This window comes from Sus scrofa, chromosome 1 (assembly GCF_000003025.6).
Source record: "Sus scrofa isolate TJ Tabasco breed Duroc chromosome 1, Sscrofa11.1, whole genome shotgun sequence".
Lineage (NCBI taxonomy): Eukaryota > Metazoa > Chordata > Mammalia > Artiodactyla > Suidae > Sus > Sus scrofa.
This window is the reverse complement of record NC_010443.5, coordinates 231,058,701-231,081,132: the sequence shown is the minus strand read 5'-3', so window position 1 is coordinate 231,081,132 and position 22,432 is coordinate 231,058,701. Positions and strand designations below refer to the sequence as shown.

Sequence of the window (22,432 nt, the reverse complement as noted above, 5' to 3'; positions counted from 1 at the left end):
ACGTCAGCACGCAGACCCGGCCTCCCGTGGGGATGGGGCCTGAGGTGGAAGGCGGGAGCTTTGAGTCGTCAGCTTCGACGTGAGGGCGGTGCAAAAAGTAGGATTTGGGGGGATTTGGGTTTTACGAAAAGCGTTTACTGACTGGTTCGAATAAAAGTGGGGTATGGATATAGCCACGAATTTAAAGAGTTGTCTAGGATTCCCGTCGTGGTTCAGCGGGTTAAGAACACGACTTAGTATCCATGAGGATGTAGGTTGGGTCCCTGGCCTCGCCCACTGGGTTAAGGATTCCGCCTTTGCAGTGAGCTGTGGCGTAGATCGCAGAGGCAGCTGGATCTGGAGACTTGCTGTGGCTGTGGTGTAGGCGGCATCTGCAGCTCTAATTCCATCCCTAGTCTGGGAATTTCGAAATGCCGCAGGTGCAGTCTTAAAAGGAAAAAAAAAGTAATCTAAACCCCTAATGAATGTCTGTGCTTGCACCCCCCCAGGAGAGAGTACACTTCATAAGGGATACATGAACGACGAGCGAAAGTCATCTGGAGTCCATTAAGTCGTTCACGTCTGTGTTAATTTCTGCAAAGCACTTTAAACTGCTGTATTTCTCCTTACCTCACACAATTGTTGCCAAATGGTAGAGTGTTCCATACATTCAAGACATTATCGTGACTAGTAATAATCACTTGATGGTGTTTTTGACCTGATGATGATGCCTAACTACTACTTTCTGTCTCCCACTGTTTCAGTGTGATATCATTCAATTTTTCTAACAACTTCACAGAGAACTTACTGTTGAATGTCCACTGTACAAAAGAGAAAATGAGGCACAGGAAGTGGAAGAACTCAGACAGCTGGTGTTTAATTTAACAAGGAGGCCTTTAGATTGAGATGGCTGTAATGCTGTTGCAGCCTATGTAAGCCAAGGAAAATCTAAGCTTGTAAATGCCTCAGGGTTACAAAATTGAATGCTAAAGACAGCCAGTCACAAACCAAAAGTAGGCTTTAAGCTATAGCAAATCAGTAAAATTTCCTTGCTTTACTTCTGCCCTTTTTAAATAAAAAGTTCTATGCAGGTCCTGTGGGTGGAGCACTCCTAACCACTTCCAGTTTGGTGCTGCCCTGAAATGAATCTGTTTTGCTTAAATAAACTCTTAACATTTTAAATATACCTCTCTTTATTTTTAATGTTGGCCTTAAGACTTGGATACACTTCCTAGAACAATGGTAGTCCTCAGGTCAGTTATGTTTACAGCATTCCTCCTCTACCTACTGCAGTTCTGGATACTCCCACCCCACTACCAGGGCACACACATGCTACACTACACTAAAATTTCCTAGATGTGGTCAGGAATGACTTTTACAAGCAACAGGCTCAAATTATAATATAGCGAACACTCCTCTATCCTCCAACCAGCTTGTGAAATGAAACATTACCTTTCCTGTTGAAGAACCCAGGGTAACCACTTTCCCCATCACAACCACTCCCCAGCTGACCCTGGGTAACCATTCTTCAGAACTTAGTATTCATCACTGCAATGTATGTCTTTATATTTATGCTACATTTGTAAGTATTCCTAAACAGCATGTAACATTCTACTATGTGTTCTTTTGCTACTTGCTTTACTTAGTGTTTTCTTGGCTAGGTTCATCCATGCTGACATGTAAAGATCTGTCTAGTTCACGTACTTTCCTTGCTATATAGGAGTGCCATGTAGGAAAACAAAATGATTTGTGTGTTTTCCTGTTGATAGAAATTTAAATTGTTTCCAATTTTCAGGGGGTTTTTTTGGTTTTTTTGTAGTTGTTGGTTTTTTTGTTTGTTTGTTTGTTTGTTTTTTTGGTCTTTTTAGGGCCGCACCCATTGCATGTAGAAGTTCCCAAGTTAGGGGTCTAATCAGAGCTGCAGTAGCAAGGCAGGATCTGAGCCTCGTCTGTGACCTAGAGCATGGCTCATGACAAGGCTAGATCCTTCACCACTAAGCAGGATCAGGGACCAGGGATCAAACCCACATCCTCATGGATATTAGTCAGGTTCATTACCACTGAGCCACCACAGGAACTCCAGTATGATTTCTTTTTTAAAAATGTATATGCACTTTTAAAGGTTACTTTCCATTTACAGTTATTACAAAATATTGGCTGTATTTCCTATGTTGTACAGTGCATTCCTAAGCCTATCTTATACCCAGTAGTTTGTATTTCCCACTCCCCCACTCCTATATTGCCCCTCCTCCCCTTCTTACTGGTAACTACTAGTTTATTCTCTGCATCACTAAGTCTGCTTCTTTTTTTGTTACATCTACTAGTTTGTGGTATTTTTTTAGATTTTAAATATAGGTAATATCGTACAGTATTTGTCTTTAACTTATTTCACTTAGCATAATGCCCTCCAAATCCATCCATGTTGCTGCAAATGGCAAAATTTCATTATTTTTTTATGGCTGAGTGTTATTCCATTGTATTTATATATCACATTTTCTTTATCCATTCATCTGTTGGTGGATACTTAGGATGCTTCTGTATTTTGGCACTTGTAAATAGTACTGCTATGAACATTGAGTTACATCTGTCTTTTTGAATTAGTGTTTTTGTTTTGGATATATACCAGGAGTGGAACTGCTGGGTCATATGGTAGTCCTAATTTGTTGTTTTTTAGAAACCTCCATACTGTTTTTCCACAGTGGCTGCACCAATTTACATTACCACCAACAACATGCAACGGTTCTCTTTTCCCCACATCTTTATCAGTATTTGTCATTTGTGCTGTTTTTGATGATAGCCATTCTGACAGCTGTGAAGTGCTACCTCATAGTGGTTTTAATAGGCATTTCTTTAATAATTAGTGATGTTAAGCATCTTTTCATGTGCTTTTTGGCCATATGTATGTCTTTGGAGAAATGTCTATTTGAATCTTCTGCCCATTTTTTGATTGGGTTGTTTGTCTTTTTGACATAGAGCTGCATGAACTGTTTGTATATTTTGGAGATTAATCCCTTGTTGGTCACTTCATTTGCAAATATTTTCTCCCATTCCGTGGATTGTCTTTTCACTTTGTTTATGGTTCCCTTTGCTGTGCAAAAACTTTTATGTTTAAATAGGTTCCATTTGTTTATTTTTATTTTCATTACTCCAGGAGGTGGATCCAAAAAGATATTGCTGCTATTCATGTCAAAGAGTGGTCTGCCTATGTTTTCCTCTAAGAGTTTTATAACATCTGACCTTACATTTATATCTTTAATCCATTTTGAGTTTTTTTTTATGTATAGTGTTAGGGGGTGTTCTAATTTCATTCTTTTACATGTAGCTGTCCAGTTTTCCCAGCACCATTTGAGGAGACTATCTTTTCTCTGTTGTATATTCCTGCCTCCTCTCTCTTAGATTAGTTGACCATGGTGCATGGGTTTATTTCTGGGCTTTCTGTCCTGATCCACTGACTATATTTCTGGTTTTGTGCCAGTATCAGACTGTTTTAATAACTGTAGTTTTGTAGTATACGCTGAAGTCAGGGAACCTTATTCTTCCAGCTCTGTTTTTATTTATTTGGCTATTTGAGGTCTTTTGTGTTTCCATACAAATTTTTAAAAAATTGTTCTAGTTCTGTGAATAATGCCATTGGCAATTTGATAGGGATTGCATTGAATCTGTAGATTGCCTTGGGTAGTATAGTCATTTTGACAACATTGATTCTTCCAGTCTAAGAACATGGTGTATCTTTCCATCTGTTTATGTCATCTTTGGTTTCTTTCATCAGTATCTTACTGTTTTCAGGGTACAGGTCTTTTGCCTCCTTAGGTAAGTTTATTCATGGGTATTTTATTCTTGTTGATGTGATAATAAATAGAATTATTTCCATAATTTCTCTTTCTGATAGTTGTTTTTAGTATATAGAAATGCAACATATTTCTCTATATTAATTTTGTATCCTACAACTTTATTGATTCATTGATGAGCTGTAGTAGTTTTTTGGTAACATCTTTAGGGTTTTCTATGTATAGTATCATGTCATCTGCAAACAGGGACAGTTTTACTTTTTTCCAATTTAGATTCCTTTTCTTTTTCTTCTCTGATTGCTGTGGCTAGGAGTTCCAGTACTATGTTGAATGAAAATGGTAAGAGCAGGCATCCATGCTGATACAATTTCTTTGTTGCTACACCTGGTTTGTTTGTTTGTTTTTCAGTCTCCAGCATCACTTAGTGTAGTTGTCACCTATCTTCTTAAAGCTCCCTCTTCTGTGTTTTCCATCAAGGCACCTGATTTTTTTTTTAATCCCTCTTTAATTCCTTCTTCTTAGACTCACTCTTGAGTATCTCTTTCTTACCCATTTTAAATGTTGGGTCCATCCCCAGCGTCTACCCCTTCTAACATTTCAGTTTCTCTGGGTGATCTTATATCCTGCTCAGGCTTAACTTCCCCCTCCTGGCTGATGACTTCTAACAACGACGTCTCTCTCCATACATCAGAATGCCTCCTAGAAAGCCACAGATTTCTCACTGCCTTTAGCATCAGATCTGTATTCCTTAGCTTGGCATGTAAGCTCCTTCCAGATTTGACTACCTGTCTTTTTTTCTTGATACAATCCTTCCTCTCTAGACATGTAGAGTACCTTGAAGTTTCTAATGTTCTGTCCGTCCTGCCTGGGCCTTTACAGCTGATGTTCCTTTACTTAAGACCCTCTTCCTCTGCTTCCTCTTAAGTGATCTGACATCGACTTATTTTCCAGTTTCAGGTTGGGCATCAGCTTTCTTAGGAGGCCTTCTTTCCCTAACCCTCATCTCTACTCCTCTGCATATTTAGTGCCTCACTTCCCTGCTTCCTGACATCCCTGTATGTATCTCCAGTGATAAACATTTTTAGATGGTTTTCCTTCCATGGACTGTAAGTCATTTGAAGGCAGGGACCATGTCTCACTCATGTTTATATTCCCTATGCCTAACACAGTGTTGGTACATAAGGAGTGCTTGTTAATGATTACTGGAACATTCTCATCTATTCTCCATACAAGTCATTACTAGCACCTTGTGGCTGCTACCTACAGAAGCAGATTCATCATATTAATTAGTCATTTAACATACTGATTTAAAATTTGGAGTTCCGGTTGTGGCTCAGTGGTTAACGAATCTGACTAGGAGCCATGAGGTTGCAGGTTCAATCCCTGGCCTCGCTCAGTGGTTAAGGATCTGGCATTGCCATGAGCTATGTTGTGGGTCACAGACACAGCTTGGATCCCGAGTTGCTGTGGCTCTAGTGTAGGCCAGGGGCTACAGCTCTGATTAGACCCCTAGCCTGGGAACCTCCATATGCTGCATGTGTGGCCCTAGGGGGAAAAAATTATTTTCCCTGAGCTTACTCTTTTTCTCCCTGGCAATATTTCTTTTTATTTATTTATTTATTTATTTTAAATTTTTCCTGCTGTACAGCATGGGGATCAAGTTATTCTTACATGTATACATTTTTCCCCCACCCTTTGTTCTGTTGCAATATGAGTGTCTAGACATAGTTCTCAATGCTACTCAGCAGGATCTCCTTGTAAATCTGTTCTAAGTTGTATCTGATAACCCCAATCTTCTGATCCCTCCCACTCCCTCCCTCTCCCATCGGGCAGCCACAAGTCTATTCTCCAAGTCCATGATTTTCTTTTCTGAGGAAAGGTTCATTTGTGCCATATATTAGATTCCAGATATAAGTGATATCATACGGTATTTGTCTGTCTTTATGACTCATTGCACTCTGTATGAGAGTCTCTAGTTCCATCCATGTTGCTGCAAATGGCATTATGTCATTCTTTTTTATGGCTGAGTAGTATTCCATTATGTATATATACCACTCTTCCGAATCCAATCCTCTGTTGATGGACATTTGGGTTGTTTCCATGTCCCGGCTATTGTGAATAGTGCTGCAATGAGCATGCGGGTGCATGTGTCTCTTTTAAGTAGAGTTTTGTCCGGATAGATGCCCAAGAGTGGGATTGCAGGGTCATATGGAAGTTCTATGTATAGATTTCTAAGGTATCTCCAAACTGTTCTCCATAGTGGCTGTACCAGTTTACATTCCCACCAGCAGTGCAGGAGGGTTCCCTTTTCTCCACACCCCTCCAGCACTTGTTATTTGTGGACTTCTTAGTGATGGCCATGCTGACTGGTGTGAGGTGGTATCTCACGGTAGTTTTGATTCGCATTTCTCTTATAATCAACGATGTTGAGCATTTTTTCATGTGTTTGTTGGCCATCTGTATATCTTCTTTGGAGAACAGTCTATTCAGGTCTTTTGCCCATTTTTCCATTGATTGGTTGGCTTTTTTGCGGTTGAGTTGTGTAAATTGCTTGTATATTCTAGAGATTAAGCCCTTCTCTGTTGCATCATTTGAAACTATTTTCTCCCATTCTGTAAGTTGTCTTTTTGTTTTCTTTTTGGTTTCCTTTGCTGTGCAAAAGCTTTTCAGTTTGATGAGGTCCCATGGGTTTATTTTTGCTCTTATTTCTATTGCTTTGGGAGACTGACCTGAGAAAATATTCATGAGGTTGATGTCAAAGAATGTTTTGCCTATGTTCTCTTCTAGGAGTTTGATGGTGTCCTGTCGTATATTTAAGTCTTTCAGCCATCTTGAGTTTATTTTGGTGTATGGTGTGAGGATGCGTTCTAATTTCATTGCTTTGCATGCAGCTGTCCAGGTTTCCCAGCAATGCTTGCTGAATAGACTTTCTTTTTCCCATTTTATGTTCTTGCCTCCCTTGTCAAAGATTACTTGACCATAAGTGTCAGGGTTTATTTCCGGGTTCTCTATTCTGTTCCATTGGTCTGTCTGTCTGTTTTGATACCAGTACCACACTGTTTTGATGACTGTGGCTTTGTAATATTGCTTACAGTCTGGGAGAGTTATGCCTCCTGCTTGGTTTTTGTTTCTCAGGATTGTTTTGGCAATTCTGGGTCTTTTGTTGTTCCATATAAATTTTTGGATTGTTTGTTCTAGTTCTGTGAAAAATGTCCTGGGTAATTGGATAGGGATTGCATTGAATCTGTAGATTGCTTTGGGTAGTATGGCCATTTTTACAATATTGATTTTTCCAATCCATGAACATGGAATATCTTTCCATTTCTTTACATCTACTTTGATTTCTTTGATTAAAAGTTTATAGTTCTCGGCGTATAAGTCCTTTCCCTCCTTGGTCAGGTGTATTCCCAGGTATTTGATTTTTGGGGGTGCAATTTTAAAAGGTATTGTATTTTTGTATTCCTTTTCTAATATTTCATTTCTGGTATACAGAAATGCGACTGACTTCTGAATGTTAATCTTATATCCTGCTACTTTGCTGAATTTGTTAATCAGTTCAAGTATTTTTTGGGTTGAGTCCTTAGGCTTTTCTATGTATAGTGTCATGTTGTCTGCATACAGTGACATTTTTTATCTCTTCTCTTCCTATATGGATGCCTTTTATTTCTTTTGTTTGTCTAATTGCTGTGGCTAGGACTTCCAAAACTATGCTGAATAGCAGTGGTGAGAGTGAGCATCCCTGTCTTGTTCCAGATTTTAGTGAGAAGGCTTTCAGTTTTTCCCCATTGAGTATTATATTTGCTGTGGGTTTGTCATAAATGGCTTTGATTATGTTCAGGAATGTTCCCTGTATACCCACTTTGGCGAGGGTCTTGATCATGAATGGATGTTGGCCTTTGTCAAATGCTTTTTCTGCGTCTATTGAGATGATCATATGATTTTTTGACTTATCTTTTGTTAATGTGGCTTATGACATTGATTGATTTGCATATGTTGAACCATCCTTGTGAACCTGGGATGAACCCTACCTGGTCATGTTGTACAATCTTTTTGATATGTTGTTGGATTCAGATGGCTGAGATTTTGTTGAGAATTTTTGCATCTATATTCATCAAAGATAATATGGCCAATAGTTTTCTTCTTTGGTGTTATCTTTGTCTGGTTTTGGAATTAGGGTGATGGCGACATCATAGAATGTCTTTGGGAGTATTCCTTCTTCTTCAACCTTTTGAAAGAGTTTAAGGAGGATGGGCACCAGATCCTCTTTATATGTTTGATAGAATTCGTCTGGCAATATGTCTGTCAAGTCTTGCCTAATAACCTCATCTTTACTTCCATTTAATTATGGCTTAACAGTGGCTTTTGTTCTCCTTTCAGCATCTGGTGATTTCTACCCACCTGCTTCCCTGAACGTGATGAGCAAAAGCTGCCTCCCCACAGCACCTCTGGGATCCTCTGACAAGCCAGGTTTGCTCCTGGCCAAGACAAGATGCCTTGGCTTCCCTGCAAGTATCTGACTTGGAGGGGCATGCCTGTTGGTCTGTACAAGAGCTGGACTCTCCTTCTTCAAGGGTTTGGTGAGTGTAAGTTTGGCTAGAATACAGTTTATCATTTTACTTCTTATTCCTTGTACTCTGTTTCTGGTCCATCACGACAAAATCATACCCAGACTTCCAAGCTATTTTACTTTTCCATGGAACCTCAGTGCTAATGCTTTTTGCTCATCTCTAACATTCATCTTCTCTGGACCTGCTTTCAGAGCAGTAAGTTTTGTTGGATCCAGTCACAGGGCTATGCCAACAACAACATAACTATGTCTTATTTTAACTGACATATGGTCCCCATTTCTTTCTTTCCACTCCCTTTCTTATGGCTGTCGTTCCACACTTCCTCTACTCTTTTCATGTCACTGCTAGACTCTGTTCTTTTTACTTCTTAATGGCCACACCCACAGCAGATGAAAACTCCCTGGCCAGGGACTGAATCTGAGCCACAGCTGTGATTACAGCTACATACAGCTATAGCAATGCCAGATCCTTTAACCCACTGCACCAGGCTGGAAATCAAACCTATGCCTCTGCAGCAGCCCAAGCCTTTGCATTTGGATTCTTAACCACTGCACCACAATGAGAACTCCTAGACTCTATTCTATGTCCTCCTTCTATCATATAAAAAGGATACATCTTATCTCACCAACAAGTATGGTTTCAGACACATACTTCTTGTTTTCTTTCTACTAACTCTGGCTGGCTTCCAGTCCACGATCCATAATTTGGTCACCACCACCTCCTCCTAAAGTCCATCTGTGACTTTCCATTGCTCTTAGGATAAAGACAGACCTCCTCGTGATGGTATAAAATATCCAGTCACAGACCGGCTGCTGGTTGAGAACTGTTGCTCTTCTATAGGATAAGGAGCTTGCTTTAGAATGTATGTCTTGCTTTAGAATGTATGTCTGCACTAAATTTACTGTTTAGTTCAATAGGCAAGCTTTCATGGTGAAAGAAGTGTGTCAAATTGCATTCTTACACAGGCTCCTCATATTGTTCACTGGCACTCTGGGTGCATTAGTCTACAGGGCATGCTCCCCTGGGCATGATAGAGGGTTATCCCTGCAGCCTCTTCTTGCACCTCTCATCTTTCATTCTCAGCAGTCCAGCACATAGTGGCCTCCTTTCAGGCCTGCATTCTTATAATGACACATTGTCCATGTTATCCCCTCTGCATAAAAATATCCTTCTGTTCAGTCTGCACCTAATTAATACCTCCTCATCTTTCTCATCTCAGCTCATAGGTCACTTCATCAAGAAAGCATCGCCTCACATATTCAACTCATCTGATCCCTCTACCACAAGCTCTGTAATACCATGTACCTCTCACTTATAGCCATCATCACATTTCATATAGATTTTTGTAGTAGTCTACTATATGGTCCATGAGGAAGAGATCATGTCTTTTTTGCTTACTCTTGCATCACTAGTGACTAGCACAGTTACTGACAACATGTGTTAAATGAATAAATAAATGTATCCAATCAATGACCAAATCCTGACAGGTTTTCTTTATAGGGTCTCTCATATTCCTCCTTTCCATTTGTGGTGTCATTGCTCCATTTCTACCCTTTATTGGATTATGATGATTTCTTCAGAAAATAGCATGTCTTCTTACTTTCATGTGTCCTTTCGTTACACTCTCAAGGTTCTTTGATTATGCCAGTGCCTTGCTTCAAGCCATCCATGCTACCCATTGCCAACACATTACAGTCAAACTCTTTAGATCAGCATTCAAGACCCTCCATAATTTGTCCTTAATTTCTATTTATAGCCTTTTTTAAATCTCATGGGTCTAATTGTCTCTACATCTTTGCTCCCTTCCAGATATGTCTATTATAAAATTAAATTTTTTTCTAGTCAATCCATTTTACACCTCCTTCTCTGGGAAAACATCACTGAGAATCCAACCAAGATATGGATCCCTTGCCTCCCCTGAACTTGTAAACAGTTAATTAGAACACATCTGGAAGTACCATAAGTCATCTATGTCTTATCTATATCTTATCTTATATTTCTGTATTCTGTGCAGTTCTCAGCAGGTATTATCCACATAACCAGATGAGTAAATACTTGGTGAAAGAACAAATGAATAAGTAGGTCACTATGAGAAGAATATTCTCTGGTTTTTTCTCTCTTTTTCCTCCTTCCAGTTTCTGTAGTTAGTTGCCTTAGACAAAAGGCTGCTTCATAGCAACATAGTATCCAAGCTAAAAGAGTGTTGCAAATAGCTGCAAAGAGCTTCCCTCTACCACCTTAGAACACCTTGTTCTGCCTCTCAAGTACAGAGAGTAGCTGTAAAGAGCTTCCCTTTACCACTTTAGAACACCTTGTTCTGCCTCTCAAGTAGAGTAGTAATATTTATTAAGTTCCTTTGTTCACTTTGCATTTAGAGGCACTAAGGGTCATCAGTGTTCTACACTCAGCCAAATGCCTATTTTGTTTGTAATTTTCCCTTGTGAATAACAGCTTTCCACAAAGATGTTACTTTACAAATTTCTATCCTTTTAGGTTCATAAAAAGCATTTTAACTACATGCATGCAGAAAATGAATAGAGAGAATTTTGCATTGCATTTAATAAAAGTTTAGAGAGGTATCTTTATGGTATATCACTGAACTTATTTGGGGAAACTTGAACCATGTAAAATGTGTTTGAGAGGCACTAAGCATTCAAGAATTCTCAAAATTTCTGAGTACACAACTGCCTTACATGTAGCCATGATGACAGCCATCTATATAAGGATGATTTGGAGGATGTTGTATTAGTCAGTTCTTGCTGTGATAATACTTTGAAACAAATTGCTCCCCAAACTCAATGACATAAACAAGAATTTGTTTTTCTTGGACCTGTGTATTGGTTGCAGTGGCCTTATTTTAGACTTCTAGATGGCTAGTTTTGTTCTGTCTTTTGGATCAGTTTGAGGTCTGTCCCACATATCTTTCTCTACTGCCCAACTGTGGGGCCTTAGCGCCCAGGCACAGTCTTATCACCAAGTTCACTGAAACACAAGAAGTGAGCCCATCCACACAAGCCCATTTAAGGCCTCCGCTGGCATCATGTCTGCTCATACTCCATTGGCTAAAATAAAACATGTCACAGATCTAAACTGTGTTTAGAATATGTGTGTATTTTTAAAGTTGGGTCATCTCACAGAATATTGCATTTTAGACAGTGTTAACATAGAATTTCCTTTGGCATTTGCAATCTTGATAAATTTCACCTTTGAGAATTTTTTGAAATCATGGGATAATTTCCATGAGGAAAGAGGAAGGGACACTTTAAAACAGAACTGTCATTATTGCATTGTTGGAGGAGAATCAGTGATGATAAGGTCAATACAAATGAAAGATTTGAGAGTCACATATTCTTCATTACCACCAGCATTCTTTGGAGCATTCCTGGAGAATTGTAATGGTAGTTTTATCTAATATGACAAAGTCACTTCAATAAAACATACACAATACAGTGAATCATATTTTAGTTTTTTCTGCTACCCCTCATCTCATCACGAATATTATATTGTACTATAACACAAAAACAGAAATTAATATTGTATTGAATATGAATATTGTATTGTACCATAACACAGAAACAGAAACTGAAGGAATTCATTGCTAGCAGAAAGGCTTCTCAAGAATACTAATGGAAGTTCTTCAAATGGAATCAGACAATAACTCAATCCATAAAAACAAAACAAAGAAAGTTGACTAAAGCAGTTCTATAAGGAATTATATATGACAGTATGATTTCAAGAGTTCCCATTGTGGCTCAGCAGGTTAAGAACCTAACTAGGGAGTTCCCGTCATGGCGCATGGTTAACGAATCCGACTAGGAACCATGAGGTTGCGGGTTCGGTCCCTGCGCTTGCTCAGTGGGTTAACGATCCGGCGTTGCCCGTGAGCTGTGGTGTAGGTTGCAGACGCGGCTCGGATCCCGCGTTGCTGTGGCTCTGGTGTAGGCCGGTGGCTACAGCTCCGATTAGACCCCTAGCCTGGGAACCTCCATATGCCGCGGGAGCGGCCCAAGAAATAGCAACAACAACAACAAAAAGACAAAAGACAAAAAAAAAAAAAAAAAAAAAGAACCTAACTAGTATCCATGAGGATATGGGTTTGATCTCTGGTCCCGTTCCCGTTTAGCCTGTCCTCAAGGCTGTAATCCAGCTGTCCCCTGGGACTGTGGTCTCATTTGAAAACTCAGGTGAGGGAGGATCTGCTTCCAAGTGTGCTTATGTGGTTCTGGAAAGGATTCACTCCTCATAAACTCCTGGACTGAGAGCCTTTCACCACCAGCTCAATTTTTCCCACCCACATCCTCCTAATATAGTTATTTCATAGTATATGGTTAGATCAATATTTAGTTTTTATATTCTCATTATGCATTACGATGTATAATACCTAATTGGATATTATAAAGTACTCAATATTTATAATATTCTTTAAATTATTCTGTTTACATGATTATATGTGACCATGTAAATATTGTTGACAGTTGTGTTACTCTAATTGTAACTCTATTTGTGTATACTCTAATTGTATACTCTAATTGTGTTAACTTCTCTGGAAAATATTTTGTTCTTCAAAGCAGGGAAGAACATTTTTTACTTTACAGATTTTATTTGCCCATGTGTCCTAAATCTCATGCCAACAAATAATCATCATCTTTATCCTCCTGAAGACAAGCCATCCTCTTATTCAGTGTGGACCACATTCTGGACTTGCTGCACAATTGCCACCCAAGGACTTCCATTCCATGTGTCTTATAGCGGGACCCCACTTCCAGTATGCTAAGTTTATCCCTTTTCCTATTTTTCCTTTTCGTTTTAGGATCATCCTCTAGGATCTTCCTGACACCAAGTGCAAGTGAGGTCAATTTTTGGAGACCTTAAATGTCTGAAAGTGTTTTTTATTTCATCTTCACTGATGATTGTTTGTCACATTAGAGAACACAAGTTTGAAAATAATTTTTGATGAAAATTTTGACATCATTCTTCACTGGACCTGACTTTCACGGCTGCCCTGGAGAAATCCGTTACAGTTCTGATTTCCCTGTCGTTATATGTAGTGTTCCTCCTGACACTGTAAGCATTCTCTGTTTATCCCAGATGTACTGAAATTTCCCATGGATGTGCCTTGCTATGGATCTGTTCATACTTTGTTCATGGTACTCAGTGGTCAGGCCTTCACTTCTGACACTACAAGATATGCTTATAGAATAATTTTTCTCCACCCTTCTGGAAGATTTACACAGTTGGATGTTTGGGCCAAACCTCTAACTTCTAGTCTTTTCTCTGTCTCTTTGTATTTTAATTCACTTCTTTGGGAGATTTCTTTCAAGTTTTTTCATCCTACTTCTGAATGATTTTCCTTTTGGAAATTATTTTGTACTTCTAAGGATACTGGTACCATGCTATTCAGTTTTTATGATCGTCTAATCATGTTTCAAGTATGTACTATTTTTGTTACTTCTGAGGGTATTATTAATAATAGATAGTTCCTTTTTGTAATTTTTACTAGCTTCCTTTTTTGTCTCCTTTTCCTCTAAGTTCTGTTATTTGTTTGATTTCAGCAGGGTAATATTTTCTTAAACATATTTTCTTAAAAAAATGGAAGTGTAGTTTATTTACCAGGTTATGTTAGTTTCTAATATACAGCAAATGATTCAGTTATGCATATATATGTATGTAGATATATATATATATATATCCATTCTTTTCTCTTGTAGGTTATTACAGGATATTGAATATAGTTCACTTTGCTGTACAATAGGTTCTTATTTATTATCTTTCTTTTTTTTTTTTTTTTTTCCCATGACATGTGGGAGTTCCTGGGCCAGGGATGGAACCCACACCACAGTAGCAGCCTGCACCACATGCACCACAGGTGAGGTAACACTGGATCCTTACCCTGCTGTGCCACAAGGGAACTTTCTTTTTTTTTTTTTTTTTTTTTCCTTTTTACAGCTGTACCTGTGGCACATGGAAGTCCCTGGGGCTAGGGGTCGAAGTGACCTGAGCCATAGCCACAGCAACACTGGATCTAAGCCACATTTGTGACCTCTACTGCAGTTTGTGGCAACACTGCATCTATAACCAACTGAGTGAGGCCAGGGATCAAACCTGAATCCCCGTGGAGACAGTATCAGTTCCTTATCCTACTGAGCCACAACAGAAACTCCCAAGGGAACCTCCTTGATTATCTGTTTTGTAATAGTAGTGTGTATATGTTAATCCCAGACTCCTACTTTATCCCTCCCTACTACCTTTCCTCTTTGATAACCATTAAGTCTGTTTTCTGTAAGTTTGAGTCTTTTCCTATTTGGTAAATAAGTTCATTTGTATCATATTTTAGATTCTACATATAAGTGATATTGTATGATATTTTGCCTAAGTCTAAATTATTTCATTTAATATGATGATCTATAGGTCCATCCATGTTGCTGCAAATGGCATTATTTCATTCTTTCTCATGGCTGAGCAGTATTCCATTGTGCGTACATACTACATCTTTTTTTTTTTAATCACATTTTTATCCATTCCTTTGTCAATAGACATTTAGGTTGCTTCCATGTCTTGGCTGTTGTAAATTGTGCTGCAATGAACATTAGGGTGCATGAATCTTTTTGAGTTATAGTTTTCTCTGAGTATATGCCCAGGAGTGAGATTGCTGGATCATATGGCAACTCTATTTTTAATTTTTAGAGAGCCTCCATATTGTTCTTTATAATAGTTGTACCAATTTACATTCCTACGAACGGTGTAGGAGGATTTTTCTTTTCTCCACACCCTCTCAAGCATTTGTTATTTGAAGACTTTTTGATGATGGCCTTTCTCACTGGTATGAGGTGATATTTCATTATAGTTTTGACTTGCATTTCTCTAATAATTAGTGATATGGAGCATCTCTGCATGTGTGTATTATCCATCTAGCATTATAAGATCTTAATGAAGCTACAGGCAACATAATCCCTACCCCCAGCCCCGGGAAATGAGGCGAAGCCAGTTGGTACAGCAATGTCAAAGAGGCATCTTTGAGCCTTATTCACCCACTGCTCCCACAAAAGTGCTCATCAATGACCTGCTTCCCCTCCATCTCATCCCCAGTGAGGTTCAAGCAGCTGAGTGAGTGATACAGGTGGGTGAAATGTGTGCAGTAGCCTTAGTGCTCTCCTACTGGGCACCAAAGTCCGGGTGAGGTGAGAGGTTAGTCTCCTTTCTTTCCTCTTGCTTCCTCCAATAGGAGGATGCCAGAGAGTGAGGGGGGCAAAGAAAAATCTGGCAGAGCTAGGAGGGGAAGGAGGACATTCTAGGGTTGGGCAAAAAATCTTTGCATGCCACCAAGTGGCACTTGGTCCTCTCCAGCTCCATTTGAGAACTGGGTTCAAAAGCCATGGAAATGAATATTGCTTCCTGACCTTGTCCAGATCACCTGACTGCCCACCCTGGATAACCATGCCATAGTAGCACTGAAGTAGCTCAGGGACAAGAACATTTTAGTGAAAACTACCACTGTTTTTGTATTCTAGCAAACCTAGCCAATGTCCAGTGGACACAGATCTGGTGGGCCTTGGCTACCAGCATTCATTATATGTTGCTATAGTTATGGCTGGGAGGGCCAGGGCAAGGCCTAGGGGAAAGATCTGTTGTGCTTGGAGAGCAACCTGTCTGGGAAACCCATCTGAACTCAACCTTGCGGACTCCTGCCAGCTGGGCATCTTCTTAGACAGGAAGTCCTCCATAATATCTTGGTTGATAACTTCATGCAGAACAAAGAGATCACCTCTCTCTCCCTTAGTGGTCGGAGTGTTCATGGTACAGCCACACAGAACCTGGAAGAAAATGAGATGAGAGTGAGGGGAAGTTTGATGGATGCTTAAGTTGGAAAGAATGAAAAGGTGGAAAGAATGAAGAAGGAGGTGGGATGAAATGGGAATGTTCGCTTCCACCTTATTCCTGGGTCTCATCCTGCCTTTTCCTGCCCTCCTCCCCACCCACCCTCAACCTGATCCAGACCATGAGGCATTGTGCCTGACCAGGTCAATGCATAGCCCTTGGATGCCATCCCAGCAGAGGTATGAATGGCTTTATATGGGAGTATGTCATGGGGTCCTCTTAGCAGATGTGGGCCCTGCCTTCTGTGCTAAGGGTTCAATGGTCCTAACCTCACCTTGAATCCCCACACAGCCTGAAGTGAGAGAGTTTAGAGGCACGCAATGCTTCCTCACCCTCATCCCTATCTGTGCTATCTGGGAGACAGGGCCTGGAAGGGCTGAGTAGAGCAACGCCTTTCAAAGACTTCAATGAGGGTGAGGCCACAAGGGACAAGGCAAGGGAGGATGTGAGGGTCCCCCGTGAATGTGTGATGAAAAAAGCCACTATAGCCACCTTTTGTAGTAATACTGTCCTTTACTCCTAGAGGGCTGGGGAGGTTATGGGAAGTGTGGCTCACCTGGCTCCCCAGACTGCCAACCTGCCCTTGCTTCTGGATTATGATCCTAGAAGAAGCAGACTTTGGCTACTGTTCAGTGGGACAGGCTTAGAGAGCAAGCAAAGCCTTGAGTCTGGGAAGATTAATTTCTGATTTTGTTTATCTGTTGAACAATACTGCATATCCATCACTGTATTTGTGTTTTTCACCTCAAGTGCAGAGTTTCTCAGTGACCCACTAGGCATAAAAGGCAGGACTAGAGACATGGGGGATGAGCCTCCCATGCCAGTGATCTCTTTTATGTACTTGGGAATCAAGGTCTCATTGCAGGAGAGTTTGTGGCTTGAAAGAGCTCAGAGACTAGCCCTTGCTATATAGAAAGTCATTTCTAGATTCTGTATCTTTGGGTATCTCTGTGCACACTCAGGTGATGAAACAGACAGGATTTCTGTACTGAAGGGACTAGCATGAGAAAGTCCCAAATGGAGAGGAGGAACCGTCTAGAAGAGATGTCCAGGTCTTGCTCTGTTTTACCACTCTTTCCCTCCTCATCCCTAACTCTGGTCCACATGAGAACACATGATAGCAGTGAAGCTCAGTGGTTGAATAATGGCAGGAGAATGAGGGCAGTGATACTAGAGAATATTTTTAAGTTCTTTGTGTCTACTCCCAGGGTTCACAGATGGTATGACCCAGGTGCTGTCATTCATTAGATCAGAGTTTTACAAAGAGTTGCTCCTTAGCAGGTGTCACTGATATTAAACATGAGGGGAGAAGTCCCCATCATGGCTCAGTGGATTACAAATCTGACTAGTACCCATGAGGATGCGGGTTCAATCCCTGGCCTTGCTCAGTGGGTTAAGGATCCGGCATTGCCGTGAGCTGTGGTTTAGGTTGCAGACACAGCTTGGATACCACAGCCAATGAAAGAAGAAAAAAAGAAAACTTTAGATATCTCAAGATAAAGAGTTCAGCAAAACAGCTGCCCAGAGTTGCTCAAATCTTAGGGCTTGGAACTTTTTGCACATGGCAGATTATATTTCCCCAAAATGGCCATAGCAATATTTTAAGTCCTACATTCTCTTCCAGAGCTTTGCTAGCTTCTTTTAAAAGTTGAAATCTGTTTACCATTCCCTTAAAGTTGGGTGGGCTTTGTGGCTGTCTCAATGAATAGAACACAGCAGACAGGAGTGTATTACTTTCTTAGGGTTGCCATAAGAAGGGTAGCTTAAGCAACAGAAATTTATTCTCTTACAGTTCTCAGGCCGAAAGTCCAAAATCAAGATGTCAACAAGGTTGATTATTTTGGAGACTTCTGAGGAAAAATATGTTTCCTGTCTCTTTTCTAGTTTGTGGTATTTGCCAGAAATCCCTGGCTTTCCTTGGTTGGTAGATGCATCATTCCAGTCTTCACTTTTATTGTCACATGGCATTTTTCCTTATGTCTCCTGTATCCAAAATTCCCTCTTCTAAGGACACAGTCATTGGAGTTCCTGTTGTAGTGCAGCAGAAACTAATCTGTCTAGGAACCATGAGGTTGTGGGTTCGATCCCTAGCCTCGCTCAGTGGGTTCAGGATCTGGAGTTGCTGTGAACTGTGGTGTAGGTCACAGATGCAGCTCAGATCTGATGTTGTTGTGGCTGTGGCATAGGCTGGATTGGACCCAAAGCCTAGGAACTTTCATATGCAGCAAGTGTGGCCCTGAAAAGCGAAAAAAAAAAAAAAAAAAGACACAGTCATTGGATTAGGGCCAGACTAGACCAGTATGACCTATTTTAATTTGATTACACCTGCAAAGACCCAGTTTCCAAATAAGGCCATATTCACAGGAATTGGGGGTTAGAACTTGAATATGCCTTTTGAGAGGATAGATATAGCTGAGCTTGGATACAACAGTGAGGTTAAGTGATTTATAAGGTTAAGTCATAAGAGGCAATCCAACTTCTGTCTTAATCTTTTTCTTTAAGGCTACTCACCTTTAGAACCCAGCCACCACTTTGTGAGGAAATCCAGGACCAGTAAAGAGATCATATATAGGTGTTATGGATGACAGTCTCAGCTAAGGTTCCAACCCACAGCTAGTGTTATTCACCAGTCATGTAAATGATAAAGTCTTCAGATGACTCCCAGCCCAGCCTTTGAGCTGCAGTAGCTGATGCTGAAATGAACTATCTCCATTGATAGCTGTCCAAATTGCAGATTTGTGAGCAAAATAAATGTAGTTATAATCCACCATGTTTTAGGATAGTTTGTTACACAGCATTTTGTTTACTAGAACACTACCCAATGTTCAGTGCCATATATGAGACATTTGGAGTCTTGTGTGGTAGGAGAACCCTCTGTAATGAGAATGCAGCCTTGGGATCTGGCTGTGGGTTTCTTTGGGGTTCCACCATCCTTCTCTTAGGAACTGTTGAATCAGGTTGACTAAATATATAGCTGTTACTTGCTTTAGCCTGGCTTAAGTAAAGATACAGCCACTTGCTTAAACTTTTTCATTACTCCTGCCTTTGCTGGTGAGGCATCTCTCTCACTCTCTGGAGTTCCCACTGGTGGTATGAAAGTGTAGCTCTGCTTTTGCACAGCGAAGGAAACCACAAAAAAAAAAAAAAAAGACAATTTACAGAATGGGAGAAAAGAGTTTCAAATGATGCAACGGACAAGGGCTTAATCTCTAAAATATACAAACAACTTATACAACTCAACCACAAAAAAAGCCAGCAACCCATTGGAAAAATGGGCAAAAGACGCGAATGGACATTTCTCCAAAGAAGATATACAGATGGACAACAAGCACATGAAAAAATGCTCAGCATCCCTGATTATTAGAGAAATGCAATCAAAACTACTATGAGGTACCACCTCTCACCAGTCAGAATGGCCATCATTAATAAGTCCACAAATAACAAATGCTGGAGAGGGTATGGAGAAAAGGGAGCCCTCCTGCGCTATTGGTAGGAATGTAAGCTGGTACAACCACTATGGAAAGTAGTATGGAGGTACCTTAGAAAACTATACATAGAACTACCATATGACCCAGCAATCCCACTCTTAGGCACATATCTGGACAAAACTTCCCTTGAAAAAGACACATCACCTGCATGTTCATTGCAGCACTATTCACAATAGTCGAGACGTGGAAACAACCTAGATTTCCATCGACAAGAAGATTGGATTAAGATGCGGTGTATATATATACAATGGAATACTACTCAGCCAGAAAAAAGAATGACATAATGCCATTTGCAGCAACATGGATGGAACTAGAGACTTTCATCCTGAGTGAAGTTAAGTCAGAAAGAGAAAGACAAATACCATATGAAATCACTTATATCTGGAATCTAATATATGGCACAAATGAACCTTTCCACAGAAAAGAAAATCATGGACTTGGAAAACAGACTTGTGCTTGCCAAGGGGGAGGGGGAGGGAGTGGGATGGACTGGGAATTTGGGGTTAATAGATGTGAACTGTTGCCTTTGGAATGGATAAGCAATGAGATCCTGCTGTATAACACTGGCAACTTTATCTAGTCACTTAGGATGGAGCATGATAATGTGAGAAAAAAGAATGTGTATGTGTGACTGGGTCACCTTGGTGTACACCTTTCTGTACAATAGAAAATTGACAGAACACTGTAAACCAGCTATAATGGAAAAAAAAATCATTAAAAGTAAAAAAAAAAGTTTGACTCAGACATTTACTAGTGTATTCTGAGTCAAAGTACTCAAACTTTTCAAGCTTTGGTGTTCTTATCTGTAATATGGGCATGATACTCATCTTCTTTCTGTAAGTTTGTAGTGCAGTGTCTGGCTCATTATAAATGTTCCATAAGAAATAGATGGCTCTTTTGATCAAAATTTAAAGTGTTCAAAAATTATTTTTCTGTATGAAATAATTTCATTGATAGAGTTAATACATATTTGTAAAACATACCTATAGTTAGTAACCAACTCTAAGAACACATATACTACCATCTAATCAAGATTCTTCAACACCAAATGAGGGATAGTATATATTTATTACAGCAACATAATCTTTGTTGCTACACGTCACAAGGACATATTTATTAAAATTGGTGACACTAAGCCAAAAGTGTCTAATGTGTCAAAAAAAAAAGCCCACATCAAATGCTTAGGAAATTCTATCTAGTTTCTCTTTTCTGATGGCAAGATTTGTTCTCTATATTAGAAACACACATGGCATAAGACTTTGTGAATTTCGTGGGCATGACTTTGAAATCAGGATTAACTAAATTTGGGGGAAGCAGTTGATCCTGGAATCTCAAGTAAGACCCAAGCTTAATGCTTCCAAGTCATGCTGTTTTTACATGTGAGATTCTATGTATTAGTTGCCAGTGATTTTTATTCAGCTTTTTGCATGTATCAGAAATTTGGACATTTTATGAGTTGAAAAATAAATATGAATTTTATCCAGAGAGCTTTTTGCAGAAAAACATTTCTTTCAACAAAGTTTATTTAGTTTTTTCTCACACTTAACTGCATACAAAAGGGATCCATTCTTATTTATGTTACCATTCTTTTTAAAAGATCCTTTTTACTTGCTTTTCACAAACCTAGTGTCTACTGATAAATGACTTTCTCTCCCTGCCTTCTGTGGAAAGCTTACAGACCCTAAATGCTAAGTGGAAAGCAACAAAAACCCAAACTCACAACTCTGCACTTGAAAATATGCAGCCAGCGTCAGTCCTTTGTCTGGAGCCTTGATTCTGTTGCTAGGTGGCAATGTTCCCTCACCAAAGGGATGATTATTAGAGTCTGCAGGTCCCTTTCTGAAAGAGAAAGGAAAACCCTGCCTTACTGACTCTTCATTCGCAACTTTTCAACCAGACTTCCTGGTTTCAGCCCACAAAGAGGTGTCAGTGCTACCTGAAATTGCCAGACTGGAATGATGGAAACAAAAAATTTCTTCCTGCTAGCCATTGTACATTGCAGAACCCAGCAGTCTAAAGCACATGGTTGCTTCTAGTAACTATCCAAATCCACTCTAGTCAGGTGCCAGGGTTATCCCAGACCTTAGTAAACATGTGATATCATCTTGTCTGTCCAGTGATTGGTGGTTTTAAGTTCACAGAACAGCTCTAGCATTGAGGTCTGCAACATCTATGTATGCCATGCCTACGAACTACTACAAATTCTTTTTGAAAAGGGAGTTTATTTCTCTTCATTATCAGACAGGGTTGCCAGATTCAGTAAATAAAAATATATGGGACAAAGAGTTAAATTTGAATTTCAGATAAACAATTTTTTAAAAAATCAGGTTTCAGAGTTCCTGTCATGGCTCAGTGGAAACAAATCCAACTAGTATCTATGAGGATGTGGATTTGAACCCTAGCCTCACTTCGTAGGTTGGGGATCCCATGTTACTGTGGCTGTGGTATAGACCAGCATTTGTACCTCCAATTCAGCTCCCAGACTGGAAACTTCCATATGCCTTGGGTGTGGCCCTAAAAAAAAGCAAAATAAATAAATGAATAATCAGGTTTATTGAGATATAATTCACATGCAATTAAATTCACCCTTTTAGATGATTTATAAATTTGTACACATGTATACATCGTGAAACTACTGCCACACTCAAGATACAGAATACTTTCATCACCCCCCAAATCCTCCATGCTCCTTTTTAGTCAATCCCTCACTCACCCTGCACCCCTGACAAGCACT

General features: G+C 39.8%; 1 long non-coding RNA gene across 1 annotated transcript; it reads left to right on the top strand.

The window, feature by feature from the left end:
- LOC102161253 lies at positions 31-13,957 on the top strand. Its single transcript, XR_301335.3, has 3 exons — positions 31-97; positions 8,145-8,344; positions 13,146-13,957. It is a non-coding gene; the product is annotated as an uncharacterized LOC102161253 (long non-coding RNA).